Consider the following 26713-nt stretch of genomic DNA (forward strand, 5'->3'; position numbering starts at 1 on the left):
ACTGTGATTAGCTCCCCTGTAAGCTGCCTCTTCTCTAGGTGGAACAAAACCAATTCCTTCACTTTTCCTCATATGATAAGTTCTCCACCCTTCTAATCATCTTGTGGCCCTTCTCTGAACTCTCTCCAATTTTTCAATGTCTTGCTTGAACTGGGAGGACCAAAACTGGACACAATATTCCAGGTGTAGCATAGGAAGTGCTGATTAGATGGCGTAATTAAAATCCCTTGATCTGCTGGCTATATTCTTGCTGTTGCAGCCCAGTACCCGGTTTGCCTTTATTGCTGCAAGGGCACACTGACTCCAGTGTAGCTGGCTGTCCACCAGGACCCCAAAGTCATTTTCAGCAGAGCTACACCTCAGCCAGTCAGACCCCTGTACTGCTGCTTGGGATTATTCCATCCCAGGGGCAGCGCTTCACATTTATCTTTGTTAAGCCTCATGCAATTCTTGTTGACCCAGTGTTTCAGCTTGCCAATACCTCTCTGCATGGTGGCTGTTCCTTTGGACGTATCCACCTCTCCTCCCAGCTTGGTGTCATCCACAAATTTGGTTAGAATACATTCAATCTTTTTATTCAGATAGTTTATAAAGATACTGAATAGTATCGGACCCTGTACTGACTGCTGAGGAGCTCCACTTGTGACTGGCTGCCAGTTCAACTTTGAGCCATTAACCACCACCCTTTAAGCTTGGCAGTTTAGCCAGTTTTCCACCTATTGTCCAGCACTGTCCATATCTTACCAGCTTATCAAAAAGGATTTTGTGGGAGCCCATGTCAAATACCTTGCAAAATCAAGGTAGGTGATGTCCACAGCTCTACGCTCATACACTGGGCAAATTATTTCCTAACAGAAAGCAATCAGGTTGGTCAAGCACAATTTACCAGGTTGGCTTTTTACAGTCACCTTCTTGTCCTTCATGTACCTGGAAAGATCTTCCACAATTTTTCCAGGGACTGAAGTGAGCTTTTACAAGTTTCTTTAAGAACTGAAAAGTAGACAGTTGAATGCGCAAATAGCAAGTGTGTAAATGAAGAACCAAAGCTGTTTGAGTCAAGGGAACACTGCTTAATATCTAAAAGACAAGAAGAAAGCTGTTCTTTCAAGGAAAGCAGCAGAAACTCCTTGGGAGAACTCTACTTCCACAGCTAATTAAATATTAAGAAAAAATTCTGACTGAAACTGTATCACTCCAGCCACCTTCATTACATGTATTCAGCAGCCATCGCTTTGTATGAATGCTGTGCATATGCAAGACACGCTATCATAGAAACTATGCATATAGTACAGTTACATTAAGCACCTGATGAAAAATGGTTAAATTATGTTAGACAGAAAAAAATACTGGAAACAAACTCTTGAAATATTCTGAAAGCTTTTCCTCTGAGCAATAAATATATTTAGAGGAAAGACCCCTAGCTATTTGCCATTTTAAAGCTGCAGAATTGTGTACCTATGCATTATCTGACATACAATTCACTGGATTATTAAAAAGTTCATGCTTTTCCTCTTCTGCAAGCTGTATGAGTTTTATGTGGGAGTACATCTACCACTGTTTTTTCACTCAGCTTTACCACCTCTTCAGGATGAAAAGCAGTTGATGAATGAATTTAACTAGCAACTACATTGTTGAAGGATGCATACCAGGAAAAAACTATTACATATTTAAAAGAAAAATCAATTGTCCCTCTATTGAAACATTTATTAATTTTTTCTTGCTACCAGTGGCTTCTTTACCAGTTCAGGGTTCTTCCACATCCATTAAATGGAGATATTTTTCTAAATGATGGTAGTATTTGTGAATGGAAGGTTGGCCAAAGAAAATAAAGATTTGATCTCTTCTGAACTCTCCTCTTCTATTTTTTTTCTTCTTCTTTTTTAACTGATCTAGAAATATACTGTAACAATTAGCATTTTTGTTTTTAAAATAATTAATGGATTTGAAAAAGAAGGATCTTAATCAAAGAATGTCTTCATATTAATGCCATTTCAACTAAACCTTAACAGTTCAGGGAATTTAAGTTAAAAGATTTATGCTTTGTTGTTTCTTGCATGATATGTAATTATTTATTTATATGAAAAGCAAGTTTGACATATAGATGTCAAACAAACTCACACAAAGATTTTATTTTATATTCCATGCATATGGACAAGGGTTTTCTCAATTACAAACAGACAGAAGGAGAGAGAATGGAAAATTCCTCCCACCACCACCACTATTTCAACTATAAATCTGGGGAAAAAACGCTTTAGTTTTGCCTATGCAAAATTAACAGCAAAGTTGGCTTGATCCATGTTCTAATTTATTTTAAGTACTGAGCATCATTCCTGATTTCCATCAAGGGAAGCTTTGAATTTGGCTTGCAGTGTAGCTCTGGTGTTAATATAAGCTATATTTTACTTGTAGAAAAAAAACCATCCCCTTTAAACAGGGCAAACAGAGGTAAATTTAGCAGAAGTTTTAATGAGATTCTATCATTTGAATCAGGTGAAAATGCGCATTCTAGCAGTTTATTAAGAAAAACAAACAAACAAACACAGAGCAAAAGTCTTGCTAAACAAAAAAGTGTGAATTTGTACCAGTTTTGATGAAAGTCCCAGTTTGAGATATAGGTAGAATTTCCTTCTTCTGGAAATACTTTGCATCTCATTCCAACATTTTGTTGCAGAATGTCTGTAAGCTTTATATATTTTTTTACTTTAATACACTATTTCATGTCAAGCCAGTATTGGCTACTGCTACTACTACCATTCCAGCTAATGGTATGCTATACTATCATGAAAAATGTATACATTTTTATTTTGATTTAATTTAAGTTCTGATAGAAACTTCCTATTTTCTGGATCAGAGCATCTCCTCTTCTTTAATAATATAATGGTTTCACACCTGGATACATTTAAACCAATATTTATAGTCTTCATAAATGTATTATTTGCTTACCCCACCTGGGCACACACTAGAGATTAGAGGAAGGTTTTCATTAAATGAAGACATGTAAATTTATTGGACAACTAAAGGGATGGTTGCTTCAGAAAAATAAGTGATTGGTATGGGGTATCACAACCGCGCCATGGCTGAGTACAGTGCCAGTAGGTGTTTGGTGTGGTGAGCTGTGGCAAGCAGGATAACATACACAAAAAGCCAGTGTAACAATCCTTGGTGCAGGCAATGGATTAACTGGCAGTAGAGCAATACTTGAAATTGCTGAAAGGTGCATCTGACCAGTGGTGGCCTGTGCAGATACCTGGCTGTGGTGGGAGCGTGGCAGGAGGTGCATGGGAGTGGGAACCTTTCCCTTATACAGCCTATCTCTCACTTGGTCCACTTAAAAAAATGAGCTTAGGGGTGTCACGCTGTTGGATGTTCCTCTTCTCCTCCTGACAGAGATAAATAGAGGATTCTGACAAAAGATTCAGAAATCTGGGTTTTGTGCAAAACATATAGACTAACTGTAACAAATATTGGACTAAGGGTGAGTAAGCAATAATAATTATATAGTGTCACTCCTGATACAGAACTCCACATCAAGAGAAGATGCATAGAGCAAGGGAGTGCATACTTAGAATGATGACAATCACTTTTGCAGAACTGTTTAATAAGGAACATAAAAAAACACATTTGTCATGTAAATGAGCTAGTAACAGTACATCGCTTCATTAACCTGGTCACCAAACACAGACAGTTAAATTATGCTCAAATTCAGATAAGTCATATGAGTGAGTAGGTGTCGCAGTAATACGAGCCTTTGACGTAGTACAGCTTTGTTAACGTTGACTTATGAATTTAGATATTCTATTCCAATAGATTAACTCTTCTAAGACCTTGGCGTACAGAATCTACCTGGTTAACAAAGCATAGAGCTACACAATGATTTAATGACTGCGCCTAAAAAGTTTTGGGGAGAAAAGCAGAAGACAGGGATGACAAAGGTTCATAGGGAAAAAAATGTTGTTGGGAACAATAAGGAAACAAACTTAGCAACATATGATCTACTGAAAATTAAGTTTCCTAACTTTCACAGAAGTAAATGTATCATCAGTAGTGGTATTTTGATTCTATCACAACTAAACTGTTCTAGATTATGTGAAGATATGTCTGTATCTCTCATTTTGAATATTTGTGCTGACACATACAGATGAGAAAAATTACTTGTTCCTTGAAATGATTGTAAGTAGATATAACATACTTCAAATAAATACATTTGATTATTTGTCATTTAGAACATTAGTTGATTTCTTTTAAATTTTCTAAAATTTAAAGACTGGTGAATTTGTTTTAACTGAAAGTGAATTTGCATACTCTGCTTAATAATGGATAATGATGGACAATAATTTTACTATTATTGCCATTGAAAAACATTATATAAATTTAAAATGCATATTTCTTCACTCAAATGCTCTTCAGTAAGCAAAATTTGTTAAGTATTATCTACAGACTGAGTCTTGTTCCTTAAACTAGTTTCAGGATTAGCAGTGAAAATATTGCTTTTTAAAAATTGTATACAACCTATGAAAACAGTAAAATTAGAGCATACTGTGAAATATGTTGCTTATTTTTGATGATCACAGAACCCTTTGGTCTGTAATGTGAAAAAACAGAGAAAGTAGAGCTTAGAAAATTAAACAACAACATATGAGATAAGAAGGAGAGAATGAAGAAAAAAATCAATTCTCTAAATCATTGTCCAAAAAAAGAAAATGTGCTAGACCCAGACTGTACTGTACCCTGCAGAGGGCCTGATTTTTTGGAACACAACAGAAAATGAATTTGTATTTATTTCAGAGAGACTCAGAAGAGCAATTTACTTCTGATGCAATTCCAGTAAAAACCTATTATGTTGATTGCCATAAAGTTCATGAGTTTAAATATGTAACTTTTACTCCTCACTCATCATTTAGTTAAAGACACTCATTCACTGTGACAAAAAAGTCCAAAATAAAGGCAACAATTGTTTAAAGATCTACCTTCTAATTGTCTATTCATGTGTGCCAAGTAAAGGAGGTGCGATAAAGCTCATATAACCCAGAATCTCTTAAAATGAGAGTGGGTTCAGGACTCCAGCACTTGCAAACAGACTGTCAAGCCCTATCTCATTTCATGAATACAATACAACTGCTGCTATTTTAGTCTCTTTCCCACAGTTATCTCCGGCTCATATATTTAAATCTTTCCCTGATACAGATCCCTATAATGCAGGCAGGCAGGCTGAGGTGCCACCATTCTCAGTCCTGAGGGAAGTCGCTCATTACCCAGGTCATGATCTTCCGAGGGCACTGAGAGCCATGCTCCTCAACTCCAAACCCACGTGGGCTGGAGACGGGATCACATGCCACCGCTGTCCTGCAGCTTAAAGCAGACTAAAAAGTGGCACAAGCATCCCTAACAAAATCGTTATGATGTTTCTAACTGTTTGTCATCAGATACCAAGGACAACCCACGCTGCACTGGGCATAGAAACATGCAGCGAATCACCAGCTAACGCTGCGCAGATTAGAGGGCTTCCTCTGGATAATGGCCCGTCTGGAAGGAGATGGAGTAGCCAGTGCCTTTGGGGAAATAAGTTCAAGAAACCGTCCAACATCATTTAGGTAGATTATTTCCAGCAGCTTGATTCTTGCTAACAACCCTAGCAAGTGAGCGCACCAGCCATGGCGCTCGCCAGGGCAGTAGCCACATAGCAGCAGTGAGGTGACGCTGGTCAAAGCACGCTCCAGAGCTTTGCATTAGAAAATTCTTCATCATAACCAGGTGGTATAAAGTGATTAGGAGGTGTTTTAAGTTCTAAAAGTATTCAAGTATCAGCAGTGCCTATGGTAGGTTCTTAAAATGCAAAAACAAAAAGAGAGGTAAGAAGAAAAATAACAAAAAGTCCCTGAGGCTGCCATTCTTTTATAAATGGAAATGAATTAATGTTTACCTTGAGAAACATAGAGCTGAAAGTTTTCATTTTACAACTGAACTGAAATAATGCCTTACTGCATTCTGACTGCATAATTTCTAATTCTGCAAAGTATTTGATCGGAGAATTTTTAAGCATGTGAATGGTTCAAGGGATGAAATGAATAAGATGCTGCACGTTCACAAATATACATATAAATGAGTGCTGTGCTGGAGGATAAAACCCCCCAAACAGGCTGAAAGGGCTCAGGGCGCCCCCCCAGCCCGGGGTCCGGCACCGGCGCAGCCGAGGGCGGCCCCTTCCCGCCGGCCGCGGCGAGAGGCTCCCGGGCGCCCCGCGGGGAGGCCGCGGCCGGGCCCGGCCCTGCCCGACAGCTGCTGCCCGCCGGGGCGCCGGCGCTTGGCCCGGCCCCGGCCCTGAGCCCTGAGCCCGGCCCCGCCGAGCCCGGCCCCGGCCCCGCGGCGGTGCCCGACGCCCGGGGCTGGGGCTGGGGCTGGGGCTGGGGCCGGGGCCGGGGCCGCCCCCGGCCGCGCTGCTCTCCGGCGGGGCGGTGGGACGGGCCCTGGCGCCGGCCCGGGGGGGCCTGATACAGATGCAGGAGGCGTAGTTTTCTTACTGACTCGCAGATAATGTAAATTTAGTCTCTATCATCTGACTATAAATTTTACAATAGCATCGAGAAGAAAATGTTCTGAGTCTCCCAGAAGAAACCCTTTTATATTCCGCTCTCCAGGGACAGCCAGAGCGGTAATCCTCTTGAGGAGCTGTTGGGATCTAATCCAGGATGATGCGGTGGATGTAACTAATCTTACTTACTTAAAAGTTGGCGAACCATTCTGTGGAGGCCTCTCTGCTTGCCTGTATTCGCTATTGTGGTTAATACGGCTACATTTAATATTGTAATATTTCTCATCTCTCCCCCCACCCCCACACCCAATGTAGAACTATTATGACTAGTAAATGTATCTGGTAGGTTAGTATTAATCACACACAACACTTCAAAAATAGACCTGTTTGTTAGCACTCACTGACTATGTGCTTCTGAGTTTGTGTGTGTTTATAAAGGTTGTTGAATAATTTGACTAACTCCTTTTCAGCATGGGATCTGCAGCTCAAGGAACAGTTCATCACTATTGGTACCATAAAGCCAAGTGGGACAACCAAAACTTTTGTTGTTGGAAAATGAATTCCAAATGATGTCAGACAGGGAGTATTTTGAGCATTTCCCTTCATCTATTAAACATACTTGATACAGTTGAAATTCTCAAGTACAATCATGAATATTAGTATTTTCTAATTATTAATGAATAATAACAGCATAAAACCAATCAATCCTATAGAAATGACTCACTTTTATGACTATATATCTTTTTCTGCAATTACTCAGCCACTGTTAACATTACCATGTACTATAAAATATACAAGATACATTGAAGACAAAAAGAAACTTATGCTATGTTCCTAGCAGTTTAGATACTTGGTTTTAGAATTTTTAATTTTAGTTGGCTCTCTATATGATCATCTTGGCATCTGTCACATAAACTATTTCTTTTCATTCCATTTTGTCTTAATTTAGTTACAGCTTTATAGAGATTAACAAATAAATGCCAATCATATGGCAATAACCAGCATGCCTAGCTTCATTAGGCTAAGGTTTTCTGAGGCTTATTGCAGAATATTATCTACAATAGGATGAATTTTGCTTTAATATAGGTATAAAGAATCTTTCATGGTGTATGAAGTAATGAGTGAGATACCAGTAATGCATGTAATTGCATTGCCAAATTCTGTAGTCATTAAATGCTCAGCAATAGCCCACATATTGCCTGAAACATTACCTTCTGTGTTATTGAGAAAAAGAATATTATTAGGACACCTAACTTCCCCACTTCAGAAGGTCCCTTGAAAGTAAAATATCTTTCTACTAGTGCGTAGTAGAAAAGAAACGTCTCTGCTAGTTCAGTGTCTTTCAGTTGCACTGTAATGTCAGCACTGGAACTGTGCCCAGGTCTCAGTAGCTGTTCTCTAAAATGTAGCATAAATTACATACTAGTATAAGGTACACACTTTCACTTCTATTATGCTCAAAATTAGCTGCTGAGTTTTTCTGGTAAAGGAAAAAAGTGTTAGAATGCAAACAAAGACTGAGGGACAAATTCTGCTTCATTTTTATACTCTGTAATTTTATTCATGTCACTGAGTTGAATAGATATGAGCTAGGGCAATATTTGTCAGTGTGCCCTTAAATGTGCAGAGAACACCTGACATTTCAAACAACAGCTACAGAACTCATTTTAGAAATTATTTCAACCTCCATCATCTGTTTCTTTTCTCATTTAACCTTTTTAGCCAACAAAAGAGTCCCATCCCCCCTCGATATCTTTAAAATTACTTCAAAAGTCTCTGCCAAAGTCAAAACCAATAGATTGAAACAATATATTAAAAAGAGACAACTTCACACTTCAAAGGATACTATTATATTGGATCCAATTGTTTTCACAAATACTTTTGACACATTACTGGCAAAGACCCCCCCTAATTATGGCCATGTTTTCAAAAAGTATTATTTCTTCCATTTTGGGAAGTGGCATTGAAATATCAGTAAGACCCTGAATTTTTTTGTGTGTGCTATATCTACATGATGCTAATTTATTGGAAGGGAGTATAAAAAGAGCTATTACTTGGTGACACAGTATAACAGTTTCTTCAACAAATTATTTTATAGATGGAAATTGGCAATAAAAGCTAATTTGTTATTGCCCTCACCTTTCCTTTCATGGAGAAATCTAGCAGAACATCATAAAAGCCTCTGCAAATAAAAGCAATAATTGGCTGGAGTCAAAATGCTCTTATTCCTCATTGCTTCTATGTAGTTCAGGAGGATGAATGGATGAAGGAAGGAGCATAAAAGTTTGAAAAAATATAACATCCTGTGAATATTTTGTTTCATCTCTTCTGTGATGAATGTGAACTTCTAATAATGATTTATTAACACTTGATCTGGTTATTGGGGAGTTTTGCAGTATAATGGCTAGAAGCAGTTGGAATGGCAAAAAGAGAAGACGTTATCTAGCATGATCCCTGCTAAATACCTAGAAATTTATATAGGGCAACTTTATAGCTGATGATTGTGAAGAAATAAAGCACATTTCCTTCAGCTTCTAAAATGGATTGGTCAAGGAGAAGGAAAAGAACAGTGATTTCTGGATGGATGAAAAGGTTTCTTACCTGAAAAGAATATAATTATTAAGGAGCTATTTTGGCTATTGGAGGTGTCATGATCTAAAGAGTTCAGGCCTGCCTAGATTATCGTTGGTAGATGGTCTGTAAAATCTGTAGGATTCTACCTCAGAATAAAAAAGTCACCTGGTAATCTGCATTCTCAAGAATCAGAAGAAAAAAAAATCTTGCTCCCTCTGTAATAGTTACAACCCAAATCCATACACGTTTGTAACGCTCATCCTGTGAACATATTTCATTCCATTTCTCTCTGTTTCTTTCATCCAGACCAGACTCAAGTAATTTGTGTTATACTATATTGCCCAAGAATTATGGGGGATTCGTGCCATGCAATACATGACACAAGATTTTAAATTTCCAGCTACAGCTGTATCCTGTAGCTACTATTGTGCTGTATAAGGTGAGATAGATCCCTTTATAGACTGTTTTGTGTGAACGCACATGTACACAGTCCTATTCATCTGACGCTCTACTTGCAATAGCCTTCTCCATGCTTCACTGTTAGAGCAGAATTGCTTAGAATTTAGTTAGATCTTGGATTCATTGTAAAAGTTTGCATCTTCATGTTTAAATTGTACTGGCATTACTTATGATTTCTAAAATAACTTTTTTATTCAACGGTGTTTGAAGTGACGAGGGGGAAGGATGGAACAACAAGCTCCTTTATAGAATACTTGTTTTCCATTTTTATTTGTGAATCAGACACGCTCTTAACTAACAATTGAAGAAATGAGATAATCAGCTTGATGTATTATTACCCATGTATAACAAACTGTAGTCTGAGTATCTGATTTTTAAATGAGTTAGATCTATAATTTTCACATTTGTTCATCGCTACTTCTGGTGATTTGTCAAATCGTTTACTTGATTTAAACATGGAAATTAGATATGCTGCAGCCCTTACAAAATCCAAATAAAGGTATAAATCTATCTAGGCAGTTCATACATAGCTTTTACCAAAAATCTCAAGAGCCAAAATAAAATTAAAATTTTAAATATAGCCCAGTTGCTTATAAAAAAAGGAAAATGATTTATAAATCAATTCTAAAATATCCACAACCCAGATTTTGTAAAGCTGATAGAAACAACCATATATGAAAATTAAACTACCTTAAAATATTAGAATTTTAAATGTTGATGTTGACATTCAGAAGTTCCATTGGAAGTAGTATAATCTGTCACTCAAAAATATCCCAGATGTTCTACAACTCTGTTATAATTAGATCTAATCTGGATCTGGTCACAATTTAATAATGCTGTGCACCAAACAAGCAGGACATGAACAGGCATGACAAACAAACACGTGAAATCAGGGCCTTAACATAGGCAGTAATATGTAATATTGTGCCACAGCGTTTGAACAAAATAGAAATTTGCATTAATAAATTATCTTTGATATCTTGGGTGTTTTGTTTTTTGTCTTTTTTAAATTTTCTATCACTGTCTTCCGAAGCAAAACTTGATAGTTTGCTTGTGGGAAGTCACTGGAAAGATATTTGCTATCAGTGACCTTTTCCATAATTACAAACTGAGTATAGGATGTTTCTTACTGTTGTTGTGGAAGGAGTATATGAAATCAAAAAGAACAGAAGAACATTCATATCCCTATGAAGTTTATTAACCTATGTTAATTATATTTCTCAAGTTCTCTATTTACAAATGTTCTCTAGTTAAGTTATTCTTTGCCTTATCCCTTTTTTCAATCTTTGGAGCCTGAAAACAGCTTGCTTTGCACCATATTTAAAATTACTTACTTTCTGTCATGTATAAAATTTTATTTTATACTCTGTTTTAGAGCATATAAAAAGGCTTCTCTGTCTAACATTGTTTCTTAACAGGTGCTTTAGCTAACCACAATCTATACATATTTATCTTATCTTTTAAATATATATGACTATATATTCAACTCTAGTTTATGTAGAGGCATATATTTATTGTATGTAAAAAAGGGGCTCCAAAATTATTATTGTTTAGTTAGTTAAACTAATAGAAATCTCAGGGTTTTTTTAGATTCCCTTGAAAGGCCAACATGTAAAATTAATTTGAGACTAACTGAAAAGATGCAATTGATTTATTTATAGTTACAAGACTCTAAGTCTGCTTGGGTATCATGCACATAAAGTGGAAAAGTGGTCTGTGAAAAGACCGGTATTATGTTCTTTATCAAGCATTGATAACTCACTTCAGATTCTCATAATTATTATAAAGAGTTCAGTAAATAGTGGAGCAAGCGGAAGAAATGGGGGAAAATGCAAAACACTAACTTTGTGCTGCTCTTTTAGAAGTATTGTGATCAGAACTATTCAAATAAAACAGTATACATAGAGAATTAAAGAACAGGTTCATAAAGGTTAAAGGTCTGAAATAAATTTGAATGTTTTGAATATATAAAAGTTAGTTTCAACCTAATCTTTTGAACACCTATCTCCATCTAAAACTGTAAAACCAATTATATTTAGTTGCTTAATGTAGTGAATTATTTTTAGTTTCTATTGATTATAGTGATTCATGGTCATTATGGAATAAGACTGAATCACTCAGTGTGAACAGCAGCAGTGCTATTCATTGTCAGTTTTCTAGGAGAACAAAAAATCTTGTATTTTATTATCTAAATTGATTAATAATAATAATTTTTCTGATGTTTGACCTTCAACAGCAGCAGGGATATAAGAACTTTCAAAAGGTCAATTCTTCCTATTTAAAATAAATCAGTTGAAGGATTCAAAGCACTAGAAAACGTTTTGGAGCTCATCATTAAAGCCAGTGTAGGTATGAACATCTATTGCTTACAAAATCTCCCATAACATCTTGAATTTCAATTGTTTAATATCTTCACTTCATTGATAATCTGCCTTTTGTCCCCTACTAGTCTCTGGACAGATAAAGATAGATGGCAAAAATGGGTTATGAATAGCTTAAGGAAGATCAGCTCTTTAGTTTAAGGCACAGAGAGTTTTGTCTGCTTGCTAAATCAGAAAAAGTTAGAGATGGTATTTTTTTTGCACTCTGGCATTATGAATGTCCTGGCTAATATTAGCTCTTTGATTAAGATTGTCTTTGCAGGCAGTCGGCCACTTTGATACAATTTCATTTGCAGCACAGGTTTATTCAGGAGAAAATAGGTCTATTAACTTTGCTGCAGATTGGCTGGTAAGTTAGGAGTACTACCAGCTAATGAAAATGATGATACCCCCTTTTCCATCACTGAAATGCCTAAATGGGACATTAGATCCCAAGTAACTGTTAATACACCAGCAGGATTATGAATCAATTAGAGAGCTCATGAGAAAAGTTTGGGAATGATTACTTTTCATAAATTTCAATAATATCTGCCACTTCCTACCCTGGATGGTACCCTCAGAGTGGATATTTTGCATCTAGCCGTCTGCTGCCTTCTTCCTCAATTTATTATCAAAAGTTAATTAAAACCTGAAAGTGACACTGAATAATGGGCAAATCTTCAGTTAGTGCAATAGCCTCTCATTCAAAGGAAAAGATGAGATGCTAGATTCAGACTTGGTGATTGACAGGTATGCACTGGGGATCATGCAGGCTTACTGGATATAAGAGATAAGGATGAAACTGTGCAGAAGCTCTTTCCTATCTGCATGGCAGATAGTACTTACAAAAATGAAGGAGAGCAATAGAGGACATATGCAAAACAATTACTACACTGAAATATATCTGGATGTGTAAAGAAAGTTATCAATTCTATATGAGACCAGGAATGAAACTCTTATAATTTGACACTAAGTCTATGGTATAATGGTTATTGAAAAGGTAGAATCCATACATTGTAGTAAAAGGTTTAGAAGGAAAGGATTAAATCGACTTTCGGAATGTAGTGGTCTCTAGTGGACAACACAAAGAAATTAAAACTGAAGACTTGAACTCTCAGAGTGGTCAAAACAAACAATAAATAAAACAGATGTAAAAAAGAGATACAACATTTTCCAGACAAAACAATACAAAGCCACCTACTGTCAAAGTTCCTTGTCTGCATCTTTGCTTTTTTCCAGCAAAATTGGATATTTGGAATTATCTCAGAAGAAGACATTTCCAGCTATGTCCATTCCAGAAATGTCACAGAACTTGCATTTCTGAGGTGTTCCTGATAATCAGAATAGGGATTCATTCAAGATTGGATGGTTGTGCCATTTGACTAGATTCAAATGGATGTTCCTACTGGAAAGGATAGCTTAATGTTTTCTTTTTTGGGGAGGAAAGGTGTCAGCCTTTCCTTCAGTAGCACAGGAAAAGATAACAGGTGCTGGTATACAGACAGACAGTTGGGCCCACTGGATAAAGCCAGTTCAGCCTGGTTTCAAAGATGATGCAACCCAGTGTTGAGTGGTCATGGATGTGAGCAAGGAAAAGGGTCTTCAGAGCTAAACTGGATCTGGGTTGAGGCTTTGGGAAAGCTCCTTTGACTGTTCAAAGCTGAGTGTGGTTACTGAGGTGAATTGGAGTTAGCACAGGAGAACATCCAGGAGTCTGCCACCTGAGATTATAAATACATTCATATATCCAGCAGAAAACTATTTAGAATCTTGTAAAAGGGTTCACTTAATTATCAGAATGCAGAGAGATTTAAATTAGATCCAAAATCTGTCCTCAGTACTATAATCTATTGCAGTAGATGTTTTACCTGTCAGCATTAACAATGCAAGGAGGTGAATGAATTATAGGGAATGGGAGAATTACTAATTATCCACATTATTATTAAATGTTATGAGTTTTTTCACTTAATCATGTGGGAACACTTAATATTTTAGCCAGGGCAACTTTCAGGAGAACTGGCAAGTATCTGAGCTAGTAGATGGTACTTTCTGGTAGCAGATGCTTTGGGAAGGGGTTCGTCCTATAAGAAAGAAAGCAAGTCTGAGTAGCACTCAGAAGTGAATTGTGATTGAAAATGTCACCTACAGAAGCTGAGAAATAGGGACGGAGCTTGTAGTTTTCAGGTTAAGGAGAACACAACCTCTTTTCCCTCTCCTATGTGGACAAAGTGATGGGCTACCAGTAACAAAATGAGTTTGGTAGAAAAGAAGGGGGAAAAGGGGTGTTGTACAGCCTCCCCAGGTTGGCTGCATAACTGAGGGATTAATACTGACTTGCTCTATATTAGTTATTGGTAGGTAATTCTCAGATGATTTAAGTAAATGAAGCTACAGCCTAATTAAAACACATCCTTTGTGTCAGGTCTTGTCATTCTTCCCACATCTCTGAGATATCATGCCTTATTACTTTTTTGTCAGTTCTTTTATTTCATTCTATTACACTTACAGTATATAATAGTTTTTCTGTCATATTTTGAATTCCTATAGTTCTTTATCATCATATTTCAAATATTGATGGATATATGAGAGAGTTGTCATCCTAGAATCGAAAATGATGACAGTTTACTACTGAAGATCTTCGGCTTGCTTTCTTGAGAAGCAGCAATGAATAGTTTTCGCAGGAGAGACCCTGACTTCTTTTTCATAGATTCCTTGCTTTATTAAAGGAACCATTATTACACTTCATTTAATAACATGAGTTCCAGATCAACACCAAGCTTCCACATACCTTGAATTCTGACCAGTCCTGGATTTGTACCTCGCTTGTAAATTCTTTTCAGTCACATTGTTGTTTGGAGAGTGTATAAGACTTAGCAGGTACAAATAAACAAATGTTCAGCAGTATTATTTACTTTTACTGCTCTACATTTCTGTCTGGGCCTCTTGCCAGTTCTTTCTAAAGTACCAGTAGAATGTGTTTTCTATAATCTGGGAGAATTTGAATTCCACTCCTGTAACTTTAGAGGAAAATGTGTTATTACTTAAAATCACTGTTACATTGAGCATATGCCTCTCTTGGATTTTGTTATGGAAGTACTAATCTAGGCATTTGGTATTGACACAAAATAAATTACATGAGTGTACTCTTTAAAGATTTGAGAACAAAGACACATAGAAGGATAAGTAACTGGGATGCCAAAACTTTAATTTTAGAGAGAAATTGGATTGTTTTGAAGACATGTACATGGGAAGAGTATAATTCCTGTATTGTCTAGAGTCCCTGAAAGATGCTGAAGATTATATGATGTGCAGGCAGCTGCATGACAGGATCATCAAAAGTAAGTTTGTCATAAAATTGTTGTGGAGGTATCCCCTGCTAAGTATCATATTCTTACTGAAGCTAAGCACATACAATAAAATAATGAAAATTTTAACAATTTAAGTGTATTTCAGTTAACAAATTGTATTACCCTTTTAATTATTTGCTGCCATGAATTTAATGCAAAAAAGTTTATTTTGACATGCTGAATGTTTTTACTTTTCAGTTTTTGCTAGTTCCAGAACTTTGAGGTTTTAACAAAAAATATTTTATTTAAATTTTATTTCAAGGGGGAGTTTTCCTGGGTTTTCTTTTGAAGTTACCAGGACACTAAGTACACACAAGGGGCAAAGGCAAGGTTTTATTTTCATAAGCAGTGTACAACTTTAATTTTTTAAGTTTTTGCATTTTCTGCATCACTTTCATTTAAAAGGAGAAAAGTCTCACTAGTTAGACAACTAGGGTTGTCTGCTGCAAGAAGATCTAAAAGACAAATATTAATTTAGTGGAATATCTCTTTTTTCCTCCTTTTTTGGTATGTTTGTCTTTTTTCTCCCTCAAAATGGGGATATCTGATTCAAGCAAAGCTATGATGGTTATGCTACGTTGGCCAGCACAACAGGGCTTGAACCTGAAAAACCAGCGGCTAAAACTCTAAAAGGTTGAGATCTTCTGCAGACGAAGTAGAGGTGAGGATCTGTAGTAATGCTAGTAAAATATATTACTGTTTTCAAAATTAATAACTTTAGTAGTTTTCTAAAAACATCAGGAAAGATTTTCATCTGATATAGTTTGACAGACTTCAGTGAAAGTATTTCAAATTACATTATCTGTGGATTTAGCTTGTAAACCTTTTTTATTATTATGTTTAAATTTAATTCAGTTCTTCATTAATGATCCTGACCAGATATTGAATTATGTAGATGACATAGCTCTGCTGTTCTGAATGTTTTTTGATCTGCTCTCGATTTCTTGAATTATACTTGAGAAGGTTGCTTTTCTGAGTGGCTCGAGAAAAACAAATCCAGAATCTTAGAAAGCTGTTCTTGTAGCTTAATACATTGTGAAATTAGAAACTCATGCTTGAAGGAAGAGTCTTAAAAGATTTCTGCTAGAAATAAACAGAAACAATGAATAAGAAATATGCTGTTTAATATCAATTCCTGATCAACCCTTTTAAAAATTGCCTTTTCCATTTCCCAAAATGTAAAAGATAAATTTATATTTAGTTTGTTTCTATATGAATTTTTCTAGGTATTCTATATGATGATGATGTAATCATAAATATGAATATTATATAAAGGTGTGTGGCATAATTTTTATTCTTAGCTCTGATACAAGATGACATTTCTTTAGTGCAAAACAAAATACATGACTCAAATACATGAATCCCTTCTAACCAGCATTGTTTATACTAGGTTCTGGCAGATAGAATAATCAAAGACCTGCTGTAGCTTAGTAGATGAGTTAGGACCACAACAGAGATGATTAAAAAATTACACATGCATCAGCAACATCTTAAAAGTTTTCAGATTTTGAATGGTTTGCAAATGATCATTACTCTTTCTTGTAAAAATGAAACCAGCAAGGTATATCATAAGTCATAAATAGTCTTTTTAGTATTATTTTCATGGTTGCATATTGTTCTGTTTAATTTTGATTGATGAGTTGTACTAAAAAATCTCATGCAGTAGAGTGTTATTCATATACTGCTAAATATGTAACTTCATCACAAAAAAGCAAAATAAAAATTAATGTAGAGAATTAGAAAAAATGTAGAAGAAAACTAAATAAATGAATTTCTTATTTACATAAACCACATTGGCTAGTTCCATTTTTTTAGCAGGAACACTTGTGAGGGCAATTGCTTATATATGTGAATAAGAGACTCCCCTTATATGATATGCTTATTTTTGTAGCCCTATTGAAATTTAACTTATTTAAAATTCAGTACCAAATATCAATACTACTGCAGAGACACTACTTTATAATTCTCTTATTTTAGTAAATTTGGCTATCTTCAAATTCAGATTTTTGCAAATTTTTTTGCAAAAAAATATTAGCAGAAATTTTGGAAACTGTTTCATGGTGGAAACTGGAAACTGGAAAATGTATGTCAGTAATAGTATATTAATAGAAATTATAAATGTTATAAATGATGCAAAGCAAACATTTGCTTTGATTCATCATGTGTTGTCTCAACTGAGTAAAAGTAGTTTAACAAATGCCAGATAAGTGAGTGGGTGGATCCCATGTAGAGGATCAAGTTTCAAACGTGCAATATTTTGTTTATCTAAGCTGACCTCATTCATACACAGTTAAATGACCCTCTGAATAAGCACTGTAACAAAGACTATACTCTTGTAGAAATGGGTCCCAAGGCTATAAAATGTTGCATGTGGATGCATTTCAGTAGAAGCCCACACAGGAAAAGGGATCTGCCCATAAGGTTATGATATCAGGGCAGAAGACCTGCTTGATACTACACTGCTTGGTCCATTTATTTCTGCTTTACTTCAGAGGTGGTTTCTTTAATGTTTAGATGTCTATGTACAGAAACAAAAGATCAGCCTATCACTGGCACAGGTTAATGAAGAGGATGAATGATCAAGGTTCATGAAATATTCCATTGCCACAAATGATGACGTACATAATTCTGGACATTTTCTGCATGCATCTGAAGCCAAAAAAAGTATAGTGACAAATCTTAGGAAGCAAAGCTTATCTAAGGTAATAACCCCATTTCTTAAGATACTTATACAAAGAAACTCACTTTCCTTTCACTTGTCTGGAATTTTTTATTCAACCAGTCTTTATTTCCTTTTATTTTTCACTTTTCTCTTATTATTTATTTATCAGAGTAGTTAATCATTTTTCTTTTATTTCTTATCTTTTTCTTCTCTTCAGCTTCATCTCCAGAATATCGAATGTAGTACAAGTAATATGCTGTTGTGATTTCATTGCTAATTTATGTAGAATTCATGAGATGATAAAGATAATGGGTTCAGAGGGAAGAAATGATTCACTGTTGAGAACCTGTACCTTTTGAATTGCTGTGGTTCCTATCTCCAGTAGTTCTGTGGTTCTCATGACTGATGGAGGTATTCATGTGCTTTTTGGTAAAAGCTTGATTTTTGTATCTTAAAATTATGTTTTAACATGTTTCTGAAAGAGAAGCTTTGTCACAAGCAAATAGTTAGTCTATCCTAGAATTTAGGTGGTCTGCGTCAAAAGCCCTAAGAAGTAAAAGGTGGCGTTCATCAAAATCACAAGCAGACTTGTTATGAACAGGTCCACCTCTTTAGTCTAATTAGAACTTGTCATCTAATTTACAAATTAGGCAAAACATTTGCTATTCTGAGAATTGGAAAGTTTTTCTTGTGCAGATTCCCCTTGGATATATTTAATGTAATTACAGATCTGCAGCCAAAAGGTATTGCAATGATTTGTTATCCCTTATTTAGAAGAAATAAGCTATGGTGAAACTGTCCTGCATTATTTAGTAGCAGTATGTCACATCCCATTTGCTAAAATTACAAACGATACAAGAGAAGAACATCCCTCTGTTTAGTTAAATACAAGTCTGAATGACCATAATATAACATCAGTAAGAATATGGAAGAGTAGAGTCATAGATTCCAAATAGACTATCTGCTTGATGCCTTTTGTTCCATCAAAACAACTAGCATGGCATCTAAGTAAGCTTGTCCCTCTTTTTTAGAAATATAAGGAGATCCAGTCCAAACTCTCAGAGCTTCAAAACTGCATTGCAGAAAAATAAATCACCATTCAGATTTGTGAATTTATGTCTTCCTAGGAAGTAAATGAATATGTATGATTAAGATTATGCCTAAACTAGCAGCCATTTGTAAACATACACTCTTCTGAGCAGCACTACACTTGGAAATAACACTTGAGTAAATTACTAGTTTCTGCAGTGCATGAGATAGGGATCATTCTACTGACTTTCAGAAAAACGGCGATATTACTAAGATGAAAGGAACAAAGCATTTATGCACAAAAAATCTTGTACAGTTGTCCTCCAAAGACTGTGTCAGATGGGAAATGATAACAAACACCACTTAAACCTGTAGGATAGCAATGCAAGAAACAGGAGGCAGGTATCTTATGGAAGACAATGATAAAGATAATGAAAGGAAGAGAGTAATTATAGAATAATGTATCTGGGAATAGATCTTGGATTCAGGCCTATGCTTTGGTGGCTTTTCCCACTGTTCCTGTTATGGAACCCATTTTGGGAAGATGGTAACAATGAGAGGTTCAAGAATGTTTCAATCTCTAATTATACTACAGACAGAATACAAAATCATATACCTTATTAAAAAAGTAAGAAACAGTACATGCATTGTTCTGAAATTTTAATAGTGGCCATTGTAACTCCTCAAAAGTAGTACCCAGCCCATCCTCAATTCCTGCTTCAGTTTACCATATTTTTTCACATTTACCCTCACATTGAATATTTTGTTACATTCCTTATCTTTCTTGGTATTCTTTCTTCAGGTGAATGTGAAATACCAGATAGTATGCAAATTCTGTTTTTTCCTCTGTCCCATGAAAAATGTGATTCTTCAGAAGGAAAGTGTCAAGAACAGTTTGGACACGGCGGAGTAAAATCCAGCATTCATTCTTTGCCTGATATACATTACTGTAGCTTCACTACACTGTCTTTATAGACTAATAACGAGATCTTGTTCAACAATCAGTGCAACTCAGTCATGTTTTACTTCCTCCCTGGAGGATCAATTGCTTATCTCATCAAAAGGATGATAATTCCCTCTGTCTGTCAGTTGATATGATCTTTATCTGGACACAAACTATATCAGCAGACTGAGTTGAGCTTCCAGTGTTGCTGGTGGTAGGGGATTCAAAATTCATGTCTATCATATGCAGAAGATAGATGCACTATCTAGCTTCAGGCACTGCATTAGCACTAAAGTCCATTAATTCTAATTATGTTTTGCATATAGAGAATATTAAAATGTTTAAATTAATAAAGGAGAAAGGCCAGCCCCTTGGCATAGCTGCTGCATATTAATGCAGTTTACTATGCAGGAGGTGATCTGTGCATCTGAGGAGCATTCCTCAGGCCACTGGCGATCGAGCACATAAAGCTACTTAGGGGACATGTGCCATCCACAGCCATCTCACAACATTTCTGTTCATTAGTCCATGGAGTTTTATTTTTATCAATCAGCTTTGTATGAGACTGAGATCATTAGCTTCTTGATTAAAGGTAGGATGTGAGTGATCCTGCTAAGCTGTGCATGTCATATGCATGGATATGCATAAGAGGGCATGAAAGAAATAAATATCCTTCCTTACTGTCTTCTGTGTAACAGAATTAGTTGTTTCACTGATAGTAGAACTCTTGCATGGAAACAGGGTTGGGCCAGGACAACTGGAGCAAGTCTTTTATAGTGAATAAACATTTCTTCTTTAGTTTAAGTTTAGAATTGTTTAAGATCTTCCCTGAACTTTCAGTTCTCTCCTGGTTACCTTCAGTTAATTTTTGATTTAGTGATAACAAAATGTGATTTTTTTCCACCAGTTAAACCACCCCATAGCATTTTTTTCTTTTTGTTGCTTGTTGCTGAGTCTATTGGTTTAAGCCGCTATCTCAGCAAAGTATAAATCCTCTACTCTTAGTTTCTGTATCCATTAATTAATTAATTGTGTAACTGTTCAGATCCTATTTAATATTAATGGAACTAAAAAGACACTTCCCTGATATTCCCTGGCAACAATATCAAGGAAGAAGTAAGAACAATCCAATTAACTATCACTGAAGGCTATAATTCAGCCTTTATAACCTTAAAAAACCTTTTGGACTCTCATAGAAAATAAACAAAAACTGTTAAATACATTCCAAAATGTTAGGAAGATTAGCAAGTTTGGGCCTAATACTAATATTAATGATAATCAAAAAAGGAGACAGTATTAAAGCTGTATCAGAAGTTCTCAAAATTCCTAGCATATTTTTAAGTACTGTTTTGATAATAAGCATATATATCCAGCTCCCTTTAAAGCTAATGAGCTGATATATTTGGTATCAGGCTTGAATCATGTATGAAAGCAGTGATCTATAACTGGCAAAATTTAATAGTAGATCACCATGGTAAAAAAGTCTGTATGGCTCATTTAACTTGGCAATTGCAAGCAGTACTCAGATCCCTTCAGAAATTGTAGGGATTTATCAACATTTTATGAAATCTGCTATGGGTATGTCCACATGGTTTTCTGAAGGCACATAAAAGCTTGTTCTGCCTTGCTGTTACTGGACTGGGAACTACATAGCTCTCTTCAGCATGTTATCATACATGACCTGATAATCCCTGATGAGAGGCAAGAACATTAGCTTGCACTCTGTATTGTGATAACATAGCAGTTATTCTATTCTGCTGGGAACTCAGGTCAAGCTGGAGTGTGGGCAGAGGGAATTAATAACTGCATACAAAAGACTTTTTAGACCTACCAAAATGTTCCACATGCTCTGTGGTGCAGTAACAAGTTAACTATCCATCTTATCATTCCATTACTTTTCTTTTTTCATTCAACATTCATTTCAACATTTTCAGCTGTTTCATCTTTTAAGGCTCATGTGTTTGAAAATGATTTTGTTTCCCTTTGGTATAATGAGAAATTCAGGGTATTAATTAGTTTACAACCCCTCCTCACATATTCTTTGCCAGCCAGGACTCCTCAGAGGATATATGTCCCCACACAACCTTCTTCACCTGACTGCTGTTCATGAAGATAAATAGTGTTCATATCCAATGTTCCATAAAAAATGATTTTTTGGGGGGGCGGGGGGAAAGATTTGGAGCCTTCTGTTTCTCCATCATCAAGAGCTTGGAAAATTTACACTTACCTCTGGTACTGTTTGTCATGCAGACTCCTTGCCTGGTTTGTGCTGAAAGACTGAGTAGTACTTGATGCAGGGAAAGCCTATGAAACATCCAAGTGATTTACTTTGTATTGGACTTTATTATACTGTCTCTGTCAAAATATAGCACTCTGTCCTTTGAGGATATGACTTCATTCCCTTGCTATACTTTACTTTCTTATCTTCGAAAAATAGTCTCTTTTCCAAAATTAAGTATTTTCCCTCCCTCTCCCCAGTCTGCTGCACCTTTTACTCTTCTAGCTACTCACCAGCCTCTCTCTCACTGCTGTTCCTGCATATCTGCTTTATGTTGACCTCTAGGCAATACTGGACAAATGAAGGGATCAACTAACTGTCCAGTTTAATGAGTGAGTGCTAGTATATTTTAGAGGAATAAATATGGAAAACGTGAAGCAAGAAATACTATAGGGCATTTGAGCCTGTGTGCTGGCAGTATGCTCAATAATTATATTAAATGAGTGTGTTTCTTGTTTTAGTTTGATATAGTTGGGAATTTGATACACCAAAGGCACAAATTTAATATTTAAAATGATTTGTTTTGTCGACAATTGGTAAATGTTACTCTGTCATAACACCATAACCCTAGTGAAAAGGTATTGGAAGGAGATATCATAACTTACCAAACATTGATTACAACTTCCAAATAAATTTAACATTATTACAGAAAGAATATCTTGCATCATGATAAGCTTTACATGCACTATATCAAAGTAAACCCTGCATTGCAAAAGAAACTAAAGTGGGCCTTTTACAGTGTTTTAAGGACATGTTTCCAAGATGAATACCCCAAATGTAAGTGTCAGGCTGTACTTCTCTCTTTTCCTTTTTATAGTCAGTGGAAATACACACTTTAAGTCTTCATTTTTCTTCAATTTGTTTCTAGCCAAATTGAATAAGATATTTCTGGCTTTTTTTGTTCAGAGGTACCCTAGAGGAAAATGCAATGGCAGATGTACAGCTCATCTACATATTTAACTAGGAATTTGGCACATAATTTTAAGAACTGCTATGTATACCAGCAAAAAATGCCAACAGTAGAGGAGTAAAGATGGGGCAAACCAAGTGAAAAAAATTGACATTATGTAATTCAACAGGATAATACTACTTAGAGGGTAATCTATGCTTGAATGTGGTGTAAGGTCATACGAGCTTTTTTTCAGATTTTAGACATGGGAATATCTATAGATCAAGCAATACAATTAAATATTTTAATTTAGAAAACTCTGGAGGATATCAAGGAGATGCAGAAAGACCTAAGCATTTTTTCAGATGGAAAAAGTAATACAAAATAAGATGTCTGTCTCTTTAATAACAGTGGCTCAAAGATGAAGCTTCCAGCTGATAAAATAGCTTGCAGAAGCATTACACTGCATTACTTAATTTATATAAGTAGTTACCTTATTTTAGTATCGTTAAAGGCATGCAGCCACATGATATCAGCCTCACAATGAAAAAAATGCAAATTTTGACTAATGCAAGAACTCGAACATTGACTGCAGTCAGACAGATACTCTACCTATAAATCTTCTAAACTGCTAATAAGCAGGAAGGAGGGGGGTGGGGGAATGATATATTCCAGCCATTTTGACTTGTTTATCATATGACCTTGCTGTCCAGGGAGCTGAAAATAATTAAGAAGTGGATAAATAATACGAAAGATGCACAAGAGAAATGACAAAGATCCGTAAACCTTTCTCCTTTCCTCCCATGTCTTACAGAGTAACCATTTACTGAAGAAAATAAGAGAAATGGTACATGACCACACACAATTCAATAGGATTCAGATGCACTGAATGAGCTTTTCTTCGGTTGCACAGGGTGTTTTTTTTCTGAAAATTGATACACCTTTTATGTAATTAATTTCAATTAAAATGGAAAAACTGGTTTTGGAGTCACTCAAGCTTATGAATTAATAGCAGAAGATTCCAATAGTCTTCCCTGGCTAATGGCCAAAATTGATTTAATGCTGTGATTTCATTTCTGTGGGGAAGCTAAGACCAAATTTGGCTTCAGCATGAAATAAAATCGTTATAGGGTTCTGTGGAACTATAGAGAGTGACTAGATAGATGCACAAAAAGTACTTTTCCTTTTCTCCAGATTGATCAAATGATTGCCAAGAATGTTTGCATTATAAAACAGTCAATCAAAAACAATATTTTGCATTATGAATGGCACATTTAGATTTTGCTATGTGCATGCACAATTTGATATCTGTATTTGTAGTAACACATAAGTTATCCAATTATGAATAACACAAATCAACATTACAGTAAGACCCAAAGCTCACTTAAGTCAATAGAAAAGTCAGAGAGCTTTTTCCAAGATCTAACTTGCATAGGAAAACTGCAAATACTCGCAGTTGGTAAGCTGTGCATTCAGACTTTGTGAGATGTGTAACAATAAATATGAAATAATTAAAATGTTGTAAGCCATTAAATGACAAATTGTCAGCTAGTAGATATTTAATATGAGCACAAAGGATATATTTGCATATGTAGCTTATTTATACTTATTTGTACATAAATAAAAAATATATAGCGATGTAGGACTAGAAATGACTTTGTGGGCCCCTTGGTCTTGCACATAACCAGATTTAAGTGTTCAAAATTTATCTTAAAACTAGCTAGGTTTTCTTCCTTTGCTACTTTTATTAGCCTTTCCTCCTCTGACATTCAGAAATCCTACTTTTATTTCCAGGGTAAATTTCACTGTGGCTCATTTCACTCATTTATTTCTGTACCACCGTCATCCTTCAACACAAATAGTTCTCTCATTTATGATCCCCTCCTTTTGCCCTTAATAAGTTTTCACAGAGGGTCCTAGACTTCATTTTGCTCCCTTAAAAAAAGCCAGCTCTTCCAGTTGTCTTCATCTTTTCCTGAGCATGGATAAACAAAACTGTACACAGTATTCCAAATGAGATTTCACCAGGGCTCTATACTTACAGCACAAATACTTACCTATTTGTACTACATATCTCTCTTATAGCATATGGTTAGACTGATTTCTCATCTCCATTTCTATCACTTTGGTAGTTAATATACCATGACATTTCTCCTCCTCTTTCATTTGCAACTCAAACTGAAAAGATGTTTGCTACTTGTCACTCAGCTCCTGTCACTAAATGGTATCAAAAATGCTCCCATTTCTATTACTTTATTTTTCTGGTCATGCAGTTCCTATTGCACTATACTACCAACCCTTTTCTGCATTGACAAAATTTCCCAAGTTCTGTCATCAGTATGTTCCGCTTCTACAAATTTTATTTTCATACTAGAGTTAAAATATTAAATAACACCCCCAAGGACCATTATGAAAGTCCAAGTCTTTCATATGACCAACTGACATGTTTCAACTGGCTTTGACAGTTTATTACCACCATCTTTTCCAGCTGAAGAAATACTACTTCAGATTTGTGTCTGCCAGTGCCCTGAGTCAATTCCCCACCATTTCTGGGAGTTTGGCTAGCTGTGTTCAAGATCAGCTTGCTTCCTGTAGGAGCTGTTCTGTAGAAAGAGCTGGAAAGATCCTCAGAGTAGGGTTTTCCCTCTCCTTCAATTGGAGCCACTTTTTAGCTGGGGCTCTTGTCCTTGGTCTCCACCTGAGCTACACTGCAGCTGTGATGCAGCTAAGCCTGTACCCTGTTTCCTACCTCGCTGACCCTGCCCTGCTGATGTGACTTCCCAGCTTGATCTCGGACCTGCTCATCACTGCAGACTTGCTGGTTGACCACTAGACTGTGGCTAACCCTTGTTGCTTTTCCTGGACCTGATCCTGACCCTGAGGTGCTGGCTTAGCATCCTGGCTCCTTGCAAGTGAGGTCACAGCACCAGCCTGCCTTGAATCCTGGCTCGCCTTCCCTTGTGGAGCAGCTTGCCCTTGCCTCTACCCGGCAGCATCTACAACAAATAAAGAATGTATGAAAAGTGAAAAACTGAAGTGCCCATTGACCTTTATTGTCCCAAAGAATGACTAAAATTTCTGGATGGAGGTACTAACATGTTGGTTGAGTGGGATTCAGAAACTGAAAAACTTTTCATGAATGCAGACCTTCCTAAACTGTAGCTTTGACAATTTTTAATTTTTTGTTATTGGTGCAGAAACCATCCAGTAAAAAGATGCTACTGGGAGAATGTTGTGTTCCGCCATCCCATACAAAACTGTATTTTTTAAACATATGTTCTACTCCATTGTAATGCGTATTTAAGAATTCTTGTTTATCATATCCAGATTTTCAAGGAAGAAATATAGCTATTCAAAATATTTTTAAAAGGTAGCCCAGGTTCAGGGAAACAGTAATATGCTTGAAGCAACAGCTTTTAATTATGAAAAGGATCATTAATTTAACATAAATATAATTTTATATAACTCTGTCTTGATGATTTAGCATGTCTTATTAAATTATATGCAATATAATAAAGTAGAGGAATAACAGCAATTCCAACACAAGATGCAGGTAAATTTAAGACTAGAACTATGACTGCAAGTTATAACATCATGTATTTAAGAGATACACTTGTGTCTAATTTAGGACAAGTTTTGGAGG

The sequence above is a fragment of the Apteryx mantelli genome, chromosome 5 (genome assembly GCF_036417845.1).
Source record: "Apteryx mantelli isolate bAptMan1 chromosome 5, bAptMan1.hap1, whole genome shotgun sequence".
Classification (NCBI taxonomy): Eukaryota; Metazoa; Chordata; class Aves; order Apterygiformes; family Apterygidae; genus Apteryx; species Apteryx mantelli.